Raw genomic sequence first — 12963 nt, forward strand, 5'->3', positions numbered from 1 at the left:
TGCTTCAGCACATCAACCTGAATCTAGAGAATCTACAAAAATTAGGAGCCTCTAGAGCCAAATTGGACCTTGCCATTATGTCTAGAATGTTGATTCCGTGAAAATTGGCTATAAATTTTCCTATGCTTGGCCAAAGTCAATTTTAAGACAAAAAAAAATTGCAAACTAGCACCCGAAGGCCCAATTTGCTACTTGGGTATGGTCATTTAATTGATCTATTTATCTATTGTTCAGATCTAAATTTTATTTATTCTTTGCATTATTTTTTGAATTGGGTATTTTTAGAATATTTTTTGCCCAGTCAAGTTTGCAGAGAATTTTTTTTTGTAGAACCAGGCAGTCACACCCCAACCCTATAAAGAATATTCAAAGGGAATATTCTATTTATTAATTCGGTGGGAACATTATCTAATTATTTGACAAATTTTGTGTAGAATCTAGCACATTACCCTTAACCAGCATACACATTACATATTCTAGAAAAGATCCTTCGACTTCCAAACTGGTCCCACCCAACACATCTGTAGCATTTTATTATAACAATGCTCACTTATTCATTTATACAATTGTGAGGTCTATCCCATAAGTGATGTGGGATTAAACCCACAATTTTGGTCACTACCTTTTTTCTCTAGTGCCCACAGATTCAAATCGACAGCAGAAATAGGCTTCCTAGCGGCAAACAGACCTCCTACCAGTAGGGAAAAACTTGGAAATGGCTACACATCATTTGAAGACACGAAAAAATATTATCTCTCCACATGGATTCTATAGGATGTCATCATGATAGCAGCCCAGCTAGTGATCTACTTGGCAGGCACCTATCAAGCCACATCAATGTATGACTGCCATGTCAGATCGACAGTCTACCAAATCCATTTAGGTCATACTTTTTTGTACAAGCTAGCATCATCCTAACATCACACTAACATTATCACAAGGTCAGGTTTGTTGATGTCATCAAGTTCACAATCCTAAATTTAAAGGCCATCTGGTTGTCATCCAAGGGAAAAATAGAACTATTCTGACAGTTATATGACCATCAAATTTAACCCCATCTTTTGTTTATACAACCCCTCTCCAGATTGATTTTTCATTTTGTAGTCTAACTTTGGGAGGCCATATCTCAATCATCTAGACTCCAAATCAAGTGTAATTTTGTTTGATTTTGGGTAGAATTTCTTAAAAATTTTAATGGTGCAACTCTTTTCTAGTTTTGGTGCATGGACTTGTCAGAAATTGTGTCTTTTGGTGACTGTACCTATTCAATCTTGCATTTTGCAACTTCAAATGCTTTGTACAGGCTCATTTATACACAAAAATAGGTTCTATTCTTTTTGAAAGTGTGTTATTTTTTGTCTACTTTTCAGATCTACAATCAAATTATAGGGTTGTGTGGACAAAAGTGTTTGTTTCAGAATTAGGTCATTTTCTACATTGTAATACTTTGATATATCTTCAAAATTGTTGTATATTTGAGATACATTGTAATGTTCTAGTTTTGAACTCCATAAGGAGGTTGTAAAAGGAAAAATTAGAAGTCCACTAAGGCCAAAATTGGCAAGTGGTTGTTGTAAACACACTACATATAATGTGTCAAAAGCATCTTTATTGCAGGGGTTCTTGATTGAGTGAAAAGGGGGGGGGATGTGTTCTTGGTGTTGTGTTCCTCTTTTCTTGCTTTTTTCTTTCATTCTACATCATGGAAAATTTTAAGTTTCCAAAATTAACTCCACATAACTATGCTGCATGGTCCATTAAAATGTGGTGTCATTTAATACATAAAGGAGTTTCTCAATATGTCCATGGTACCCTTCCTAAATTAACAAGTGATCAAGTATCTGCCAGTGAAATCATTGATTATCAAATAATAGATAGGAAAGCCCTAGGTGATATTTGTTTGGGGATTGAAGACAAGATCATATATCAGATTCAGAAGTCTCATACATCCAAGGAAGCTTGGGATACCCTCCAAAACCTATATGGTAAAGTGTCTGAGGAAGATATTTTCAAAATTGAAGATGAGCTTGTCTCCTTAGATCCAAAGGCATTTAATTCCATACAGGATTTTATCATAAAGGTGAATGAATTAAGAATGAAACTAGATGATTGTGGAAGTCCTATTAAAGATGACAGGTTAATCTATCCCATTCTCAATAAGCTACCATCTAAGTACTCCACATTTGTTTCTACTTATAACACCTCAAAGACTACATTAGGGTCTACCCATCAGAAAGTCTCTTTTGATCATTATGTTGAACTATTGGATAAAGAAGAAAATAAGTTGAAATCAATAGAGATTCTCAATTCACCAAAGTCTAAGGCATTGGTGGTCAACAATGAGGGTTCTCAAAATTCAGCTTGTCAATCTTCAAATAAAGGAAAGAGCAAGAATAAGAAGTGGAAGAATAACAAATTAGAGGATGGAGAAAAGGCAACACCACAATCAAATCAACAAGGAAAGTCTTCCTCAAATTCAAATAAGAAGGGAAACAATAACAAGGACAAGAAAAAGTGTGCTTATTGCAAGAAGTTGGGTCATGAAGAACATGAGTGTTATCATAAAAAGATTGATGATTTGACCGCCATCATGAAGAAACACAATATTTCACTGCCTAATACTTACAAGGAGAAAGGATCTTCTTTAGATTCAAAGGGCAAAGGGCAAGTACTAATGGATTCTTGATTCAGGTGCTTCATATCATATGGGTTCTTCCAAAGGAGATTTTTCTTCATTGAAGCAGTCTAAGGTACCACACATCTTTGTGGGAGATGATACAAAATGGAAGTTGAAGGGAAAGGAAATGTGGAGGTGGAAAATGGAGAGTTCAAAGACATTCTCTATGTTCCTAACCTAAGTTCTAATCTCCTCTCAATTTACCAAAATACTCACCTTGAAGATGGTCATAAAGTTGAGTTCCTTCCTAACTCAGTAGAGGTACACAATCTAAATTATGATTTAGTGGCTGTAGTGGGGAAATTTAATCATGACACAAGGTTTTATTCTTTCTCCCACTTTGTTCCCAAGTCTCCTTCACAAGCCTTGTTGACTCAATCCAATTCACAAATCCAATTATGGCATAAACGGTTTGGTCATCTTGCCTTCCTATATCTTTAGCAACTTTTCTCAAACAAAATGGTCAAAGGTCTACCTACAATCAACTTTTCCCATAGTGAATGTTCAATAGGTTTAGTAGATATGCATCTAGAGGAGAAGTCTACTAAAGGGAAGTCTTCAAGAGCACCAATTATTCTTCAATTGGTTCACATAGTCCTAGCAAGTCCTTTTGTAGTGACATCAGTCAACCAAAGTCACCACATACTTACTTTCATTGATGACTTTTCATAGTATACTTGGGTCTACTTTCTTTATCACAAGAATCAAGTGTTGGATAAGTTTCTAGCCTTCAAGACTCATGTTGAACATAAATCAAGGAAAGCCATCAAAGTTCTAAGGATGGACAATGAACTCAGATATGTGAACAAAAGACTTAAAGACTTTTGCAAACTTGAGGGAATTGATCTTCAGAATCCACCAATATTCAGTCCACATAAGACAAATGTTGCAGCATTGAGGATACAAACTCTTAAGTCAATGGCAAGTTGCATAATACAAGACAAGTCTCTATATCCATCACTTGAAGTTGACGCAATCAACTGTGCCAATCACATACTTAATAGGTCTCCTCATCCTACCTTAGATAGAAAGACTCCTTTTGAGGTATGGTGTGGTAAAAAACCAGTTGTAACAAACTTCAAAGTCTTTATTTGTCCAACAAGGGCAAACATATCTTTCAGGGGATGTAAGGAACCACCATCTAGGCCTTGTACTTTGATTGGATATGAAGTTTGTGTTAAGGCATACAGACTTATGGATATTGAGACACATAATATTTTTGGGGAGAAGGATATACACTTTGAGAAAATTTCACCCAAATTTTCCTCTAATCCTCTCTACACTTCATACATTGTGGAAACTGATGTGACACCAAAGATAGTGCTTCAACAGATTCATATATGTGGGGTTCTATCAATAGTTGTATCGAAAGGTCACATCATTAACACATTCCACATGCATATATTGCCATAGTGATAGGTCCAGCACAACAAGGTACACCTTGTCTTCTAGCTCTAGTGGCAGTTAATGAAAACATATCAAATATTTCAAGTTCTCTTGTGGAGTCATACATAGAAGATTTAGGGGACATCATTGATGATGTACATCTTCTCTTTGATGGAGAAGATCCTTCTTTAGTTGTTGTGAGGGCTCACTCTAACCCTCATGTCCATTCTCTACATGATCGATCTTTATAGGTTGATGTGATTATGGATACTTATGTACAGCAATTATAGGAGACCACGTCTCTTTATCAGTTCAGGAGATAGTATGTTCTTTAGGATAGGTTCTAAATTCTTCCTTCACAGGGATAGTTGAGCAAGTTTCAAAGGCATCAATGATCATTGGAATTCTTTCCACACATAGTGTAAGCATCTCATTTAGACCTATGGTATTATTTCTTCCAAAGGGGAGGAATGCTATTCAACAGTCCTCAATCAACTTCTATATCAGAAAAGCTATCACTAATCGGCACTCTTCATTTGGCAGGGAGGGGGAGACTACCTTGTCTCTCTTCTTCTTCTCTCTTGTAGAGGGGACCTTTTCCTCTTTTGGGATATTGTTCTTCTCACATTTCTCTATTGTATATACTTGATGTATGTCATAATGGGGGGGGGGGGGGGGGGGGTGGGTCTTGATTACCCCACCCATCCATGCATCTAGTGTTTTCATCTCTATTTTTGGGGGAGGTTTTTTTCCATGAGGATTTCCCTCTTTCTCCACTTTATGAGAGATTGTATTTCATTATGCACATGGGTATCTAACATGGTCTAGTAGTCGAGACCCATCATGCATTGCATTCTAGCTTTTGTAAGCTTAAGTGCATTCCCCTAATTTGCACTTAAGGGGGGGTGTTGGTGTAAATAAGTATTTACTATTTACACTTTACTTAAGTTTACTTAGGTTAATGCATTATTTTATTATTTCTTAGGTGAGAAACTTAGGAGTTTGCATACTCTTATGAGTTGTCATGTTGACAACATTGGAGTAAGCAACTCTAATTTAGCACATGGTATTTACAACACTGGAGTTTGCATAATTAACTGAGTTTTCATGTAGACAACACAATTATTCGCACTCCTAATTTAGCACATGGTATCTAGAATATTATTTTGTGTGCTACACCTTTGTAGGCTTATCTTCTCATCATCGCACTTACTCCTGTGCTTGATGGAGGATAACCCATATCTAGTGGACATGTGTCTAGTTGTATGACTTATCATGTTACTAACTTCTATGTATTCTAGAAGCATTCTAGAGAACTTCATATACAAGCACTCCTAGTGTACTTTCAATCCATATATTGAATGAATATATCATCATTCTGATCATACTCTCTTTGGTCTACTATTGTGCTCATGCTTGAGTTCCTTGGTCTTGGGTGAATTCTTCCCCAAGGATAATTCTTATAGACATCTATTCCAACCAATTACCAATTGGTTTGATTGGTTATAAGGTTAATTTCAATGTTTTCCAAAAAATTACTAAAATTGCCAAAAAGTTGTCAACAACTTTTATTGCAAAATGCAATTTTTGCACAGAGTATGTGTAGGATCATGGTCAACCAAAGTATGACTTTAAGTGGCACTGAAAATCTAGCAAATCAAGGTTATTTCAAATTGACAAATAATTTTAAAGTGGTTCTAGACTTTATATCAAAAAGTTGTAAGAAAATAATATATAGGAAATTGAATCTAGTTTCTAAACTACTAGGCCTTATTTGGAGACAAAAATATTTGATTGGTCAAAGGCTTAGATTTTAATGCAGTACTATAAAAATTTTAGGTCAAAAAAAAAAAAGTAGGTATATGTCTAACCACCTTAACCAAAATCAAATGATAATATTTTTTAATATAATTATAGATATAAAAAATAGACTCATGCCAGGATGTGATGCATATTTTTGGAAATTTTTATTCCAAATAAATAATTAATTATGAATTTTCTATTATATTATTTTTAGAATTAAAAACCTCACATCTAACCACCTTAATTAGTTCAAAAAAATTCAAAATTAAATTTTTCTTTTTTTTTCTCCTACTAGTTGAAGCATAGAATGTGACGCATCTTTTAGATTTCACAAATCTTATATGGTTTGAAAGTAATAGCTATTTTTCAATTAGTTTGTCAATCAGCACTTTGTAGCTAACTCCATTAGAAAATAAGTAATAATTACTTACTTAACTCATAATTTGACAGACATTATATCGATGGAAAGCTGAGAACATTCTCAAGAAACCCTTTTCATTTCATCAAATATGGATGAAAAAAAAGTCATCAGCTACATTGTTGAAGTTAGAAATACACAACAACACAATAAAAACACATTTTTGGTACATTTTTGGTGTTGACCGTAGAGGTTTGGCATCCAAAGAAAAACCAAGCCTAATCAGGTACCCATTCCCAAATTGGGTATCCATTCCCAAATCAAATACCCGTTCTCAAATCAGATACCCTTTTTATTTTTCTTTTTTTTTTATATTTTTTTTTTTTAATTTTTTTGAAAATTCTTTTATAATAGTATAAACCCTTTTAGGATACTTAATATGTTTTTAAAAGGTTTTAGGACCCTTAACCATACATATAATCGTTCCAAAGGATCAAAAAGGGTCATAGGGTACCTTTTAACACTTTTTAACCCATTCAATCACAATATGTGTGCTTATGGTTCCAAGGACCCCTAACCAGATAAATGATGTGATCTAATGACTTAAAAAGGCCTTCGAATATCATATGACCTTTTTTGACCCATTTTATGACATGAAGTGTGCTTAGGGGTCATAAGATACTCTATTACCCCTTTCGACTCATTGTACACATCATATATATATTCCTAGGACACCTAGGAATGTATTTTCCTATTTAATCAATTAGAAGGGGCCATAAGGAAGTTTATAATCCCATTTGACCCATTCAAACACATAATGTATGTCCCTAAGGGTCCTAGAACCCCTAGGAACATATGCGCTCCTACCTCTTTAGACCCATATAAATGATTATAATATGTCCCAAAGAGTTATAGGACACTTAGAGACATATGTTGTCATGAAATATGTTGAAATGGGTCATAGGTTATCCTATGACCCCTTTCGACCCATATCAATGATAATAATATGTCCTTAGGGGTCCTAGGACCCCTAGTAACATATGTTATAATGAAATATGTCAAAATATGTCAAAAGGGGCCATAGGTTATCCTATGACCCCTTTCAGCCCATATAAATGATTAGAATATGTCCCTAGGGGTTGTAGGACCCCTACCGCCATATGTTGTAATGAAATGTGTTGAAAGGGGTCATAAGCTATTCTATGACTCCTTTTGACCCATATAAACAATTATAATATGTCCCTAGGGGTCTTGGGACCCTTAGAGACATATGTTGTAATGAAAAGTGTCGAAAGGGTTCATAGGTTATCCTATGACCCCTTTCTATCCATATAAATGATTATTATATATCCCTAGGGGTCCTTGGACCCTTAGAGACATATGTTATAATGAAATGTGTTGAAAGGGGTAACAGGTTATCTTATGACCCCTTTTGACCCATATAAATGATTATAATATGTTCCTAAGGGTCCTAAGACCACTAGAAACATATGTTGTCATGAGATGTGTTGAAAAGGATCATAGGTTATCCTATGACCCATTTCTACCCATATAAATGATTATAATATTTTCTTAGGGTCTTGGGACCCTTGGAGACATATGTTGTCACAAAATGTGTCAAAAGGGGTCATAGGTTATTCTATGACCCTTTTGAACCATATAAATGATTATAATATGTCCATAGGGGTCCTAGGACCCCTAGCGACATATGTTGTAATGAAAGGTGTCAAAAAGGGTCATAGGCTTTCCTATGACCTCTTTCAACCCATATAAATGATTAATATATGTTCTTAGGAGTCCTAGGACCCCTAAGGACATATGTTGTAATGAAACATGTCGAAAGGGGTCATAAAGTTATCTTATGACACTTTTTGACCCATATAAACAATTATAGTATGTCCCCAGGAGTCCTAGGACCCCTAGAGACATATGTTGTAATGAAATGTGTCAAAAGGAGTCATAAGTTATCATATGACCACTTTCAACCCATATAAACAATTATAATATGTACCTAGGGGTCCTAGGACCCCTAGAGACATGTTGTAATGAAATGTGTCAAAAGGGGTCATAGGTCATCCTATAGCCCCTTTCAACCTATATAAATGATTATAATATGTTTGTAAGGGTCCTCAAAACCCTAGAGACATATGTTGTCATGAAATGTGTCAAAAGGGGTCATAGGTTATCCTATGACCCATTTTGACCCATATAAATGATTATAATATGTCCCTATGGGTCTTGGGACCCCTAGAGACATATGTTGTCATGAAATATGTCGAAAGGAGTCATAGGTCATCTTATGACCCCTTTTGACCCATATAAATTATTATAATATGTCCATAGGGGTCTTGGGACCCCTACATACATATGTTGCAATAAAATATTTTGAAAGGGGTTATAGGTTTTCCGATAACTCCTTTCAACCCATATAAATGATTATAATATGTCCCTAGGGGTCTTAGTACCCCTAGACACATATATTATAATGAAATGTGTCAAAAGGTTCAACCCATATAAATTATTATAGTATGTTCCTAGGGTTCTGGGACCCCTAGAGACATATGTTGTCATAAAATGTGTCGAAAGGGGTCATAGATTATTGACCTATATAAACAATTATAATATGTCCCTAGGGGTCCTAGGACCCCTAGAGACATATGTTACAATAAAATATTTTGAAAGGGGTTATAGGTTTTCTGATGACCCCTTGCAACCCATATAAATGATTATAATATGTTTGTAGGGGTCTTGGGACCCTTAGAGACATATGTTGTCATGAAATGTGTTGAAAGAGGTCATAGGTTATCCTATGACCCCTTTTGATCCATATAAATTATTATAATATGTCCTCAGGGGTCTTAGGACCCCTAGAGACACATGTTGTAATGAAATGTGTCGAAAGGGGTCATAGGTTATCCTATGCTGTAGTGCCTCTCACATTTGACTTATGTAAGTCATCCTGATGGATGCAACCTTGCTGATCTTTTGTTGTGATGGGATCATGATTGTGACCCTGAGTGGTCTACATCGTTGAGGTGTTTGGATTTATGTTTTTGTATTAGTTGTTTTGATTATACTTTTGACAGATCTTTGAGATTATGATGTGATTTTTGATTCACTGAGGTTTGTGCCAGTGGTTACCAAGATCGATGTGGTACCATGAGGTTGTTTCGTGATTACCTTGGGATGTGTGCAAAGATTGCACTATGTACTATTACCATGCTACTCTAGACTAGGTTCTTATAGCAGTGGTTAGTCATGTTTATAACTATGGTTGTTTATATATTTTAAATGCCTTTTTAATGTAGAGTAATCAATCATTATTAAATGCTTAAGTAATTTAAATGGATTGTTCACGTTGGATTCTTTGGTTTTGTGTTGCTGACATTTACCTCGTTATATTTCTGACTAGAAATATATTTTTTTCTCATGTTATGTTTACATTTGAAATGACCTGAGGGTCAGGTGTTATACTTTGATTTCAGTATCATAGATATTAGACTACTATGTTGTTTAGTTAATCATATTGCATGATGATGCCATTTTGAGATGACAATGTGTTTTATGATGATATCTGGTTATCTGGTTTTTGGACATATCTCTGATTATGTTATGTGATGGATTTAATGCTATGGTTATTTACTTCATTCCTGCGTTGTTATGCTTTATGTGAATGTGAGTGATGTAAAGAGATTATTTTACTATAATTAATTAAATGGTTAAATTAGGTGATTTAATGCATTTATTTCTTCGGCTATGTCATTATATGCAATTGCAGTTGATCGTGTTGTTTAGTGTGTAGGATTTATACCCCTGGCAGTGGCACATGGAGTTAGTGATTCAGCCATTCATATTTTGCCAATGTCATCCTTATATGGTCGACGTATCCTTTATTAAAATGTTTAAATTAAACCTTTCGGTGATTATTAAATCCGAACTCATTTGCATTATGTGATTAGACCAGTAAGCGTGTTTATGGATTTAGAGGTTCGCATTCTCGCGAAAGTTATTAAGGAGATTTATGTTTTTTTTGGGTTTTTAGGTTTTTTAATTGATTTATTTTAATTTTTGGCAGCTTTTCCATAGATGAATTCCTATTTATAGGAATAGCCTATTTTCGTTTGGGTTGATTCGGGGTTTAACTAGGTTGGCTAGTTATTTTCCCTAATCGATTATTTACTCGAAAAGTGAATAAGTATCCAAAAAGGAATTTAATTCCTCACTTCTCACTTTTGAATTGGAAAGTTGGAGAGTAAAACCCAAAATCCTCTTCATTAGGATTTATTGTTTTGTTCGTTGTGGGAGCTATGGGCTTGGGATCATCGTGAGGTTGGGCTCGTTGGATCCAACTCGGGGAAACCTTGGACTGCCATGATTTTCAGCCACTTCTACGAGCATTTAATATTCTAGTTCAGATTCTCGTTTTGCCCTTTTGGCTGTGAGGTAGGGCTTTCTTGTTTTATTGTTTCTGCTCTATTTTTGCTTATGTTTTTGGTAGTCGTTTGTTTGGAGGCTGAGAACTAGTGTTCCCCTCCATTTTTGTATGCTAGTTCTACCCAGTTGGGTGGGTATAAACATTTCCCTATTTTTCGGGATGAGGGTTTTGGATTTTGTGCCATTATGCTAGTCATTTTTGCATACGGTGTCTGATTCCATTTATTTTTGAATATTTGGGGTTTTTGTGCCCAAAGGTCAAATGAGTTTTAATTTTGAAAGTTTTCCAAATTTTGGGGTTTTTACCTTGTTTTGCATATTGCCCTATTTTTTCAAATTTTCTTGGCACAATGTGGGTGGATGATCTGTTTGGATATCAGTCAGACCACTTCTACACTTTTATGTTGCATTGGGATGCATGTTACATCTGTACTCCTGACGTTGTGTTCGGTTGAGTGATTTTATACCTGTTATGGTTTCTTTTGGACCTTTTCTTTGTTTCATGGACACTAGGTTTCGTGTAGAATCCATACTCTCGGATTGAGGCTTGTTGAGTAAGTTCATGACTTTTGGTCTTGTTACATCATTGGGATTCATGTGGAATCCATACTCTGAGATTGAGGCCAATTGAGTGATTTTATGATGTATGGTTTTATTGGCTTTGGGATTAGTCTAGAATCCATCCTCTTGAGTTACTTTTGGTTGAGTGTTTTTTTTTGCATTGTGTTCTCATTCATGTCCTTGTGTTGTGATTTTCGTGATGGTGGTGTGCCACACACGAGTACGTGCACGTACATTTGTCGAGTGACTTACGAGGCCCGATCTTTAGTAGTACTTTTAGAAGTTATGATCATTAGGGTTGGGATGGGAGTATGCATACCCATGGGCACTTGTCGTACGATGAGCATGGGTAGGGTAGGGTAGCATATGGAGGGGGCTTCTACCTCACAGACTGGTGACCTTAGTCCTATAGGGTTGGCAGAGGATAGGAAGTTTTAAATAAGTGATAATTTAAAAAAATGTGTGACTAGTAATCAAACTTAAGATAATAAAATGTGTGTGCAGAGCCCTCCATTGAGGAGTTGAAATGCACAATCCAAGCTTGGGCTTTTCGATGCCAAGTGACTCTCTATGATGTCAGTCCCTACTTAGTAGCCTTTTGAGTGTCTACCCAGGACCTATACTCCTTGCATTGTCTTAGGTTCTTGGTTGCAGCCATCATACTATCTGGCGTGAGTGTTAGCCTTGGATGTTGTGCTTTATGTGTGTTTGTGGTTGGATCTTTACCTCCATCAGCATGGCAGGTGTGGACCTACGGGTTCTATGTGGTTGGGAGGTGTAGCTACCTTCACCACTGCTAAGGATCGATGTACAAAGACGATCTTTGTCCTAGTGCGATCGTTGATGGATGTTGTTCACTTGGTACTTCGAGTTTTGAAGTATGCTTCCTTGTGATTTATGCTTTCATTGGAATGCTTGGATATCATGTTTAGATGATGTTAGTTTATTTGATGCATTCCCTTATCATGATGTTTAGCATATGATTAGATGATGTGATTTGCTTTAGTAGTATATCTGTTGCTTACTGCTATTTAGCATGTGATAGGTGATGTTATCTACTATAGGATTATTTTATGCATTATCACTAGCATGTTAGATTTCCTTATTCTGATATTGTGCATGTTTTAGTAGTGACGTCCCTATTACGATAGTATCGACAATCTAGTCGATGGCTTGGGATGTTACATGCGGGGGATGGCTAGAGCCCATGATGGTCCTATAATGCTATTGATGGTTGGGAGGATCCGCGTACTTAGTTTGGTTGTTTTGTTGTTGTGATGTTTATTTCAGTATGTTCCTTACTGTTATGGTTTAGATGGATAGATGTTAGTCATTTTGTGTTGTTCTTGCACTCGAGTGTTCATTCCTCGAGCCTTTTTGGATCCAGTACTCCCTGGTGTGGAAGTTCTTTGCTCTATTTTGGTCTTTTGTGTTTCTGGGAGTGTTTTCGTGTTCTTTGGGCAATATTTTTTCAGCATGGTGTGACATTAAAAATGTATCGCACACCCATGCAAACTATGTCATACGATACTGTAAAGTATTGCATGCCTTCTTGAGAAATGTCATACGACACTGGAAGAGTGTCGCACACCTTCTTGAGAAATATCGCATGAGACTATAAAGTGTCACAAACCTTCTTGAGAAATTTTGTACGACACTGGAAGAGTGTCGCACGCCTTAAGGAGAAGTGTCGCCCTCCCTTAGTAAGAAGTGTCCCATGGTTTTTTGTAAAAACCTACGCGGG

Source organism: Cupressus sempervirens, chromosome 4 (genome assembly GCF_028749045.1).
Source record: "Cupressus sempervirens isolate cs-2001-9-10 chromosome 4, ASM2874904v1, whole genome shotgun sequence".
In the NCBI taxonomy this organism is placed as follows: domain Eukaryota; kingdom Viridiplantae; phylum Streptophyta; class Pinopsida; order Cupressales; family Cupressaceae; genus Cupressus; species Cupressus sempervirens.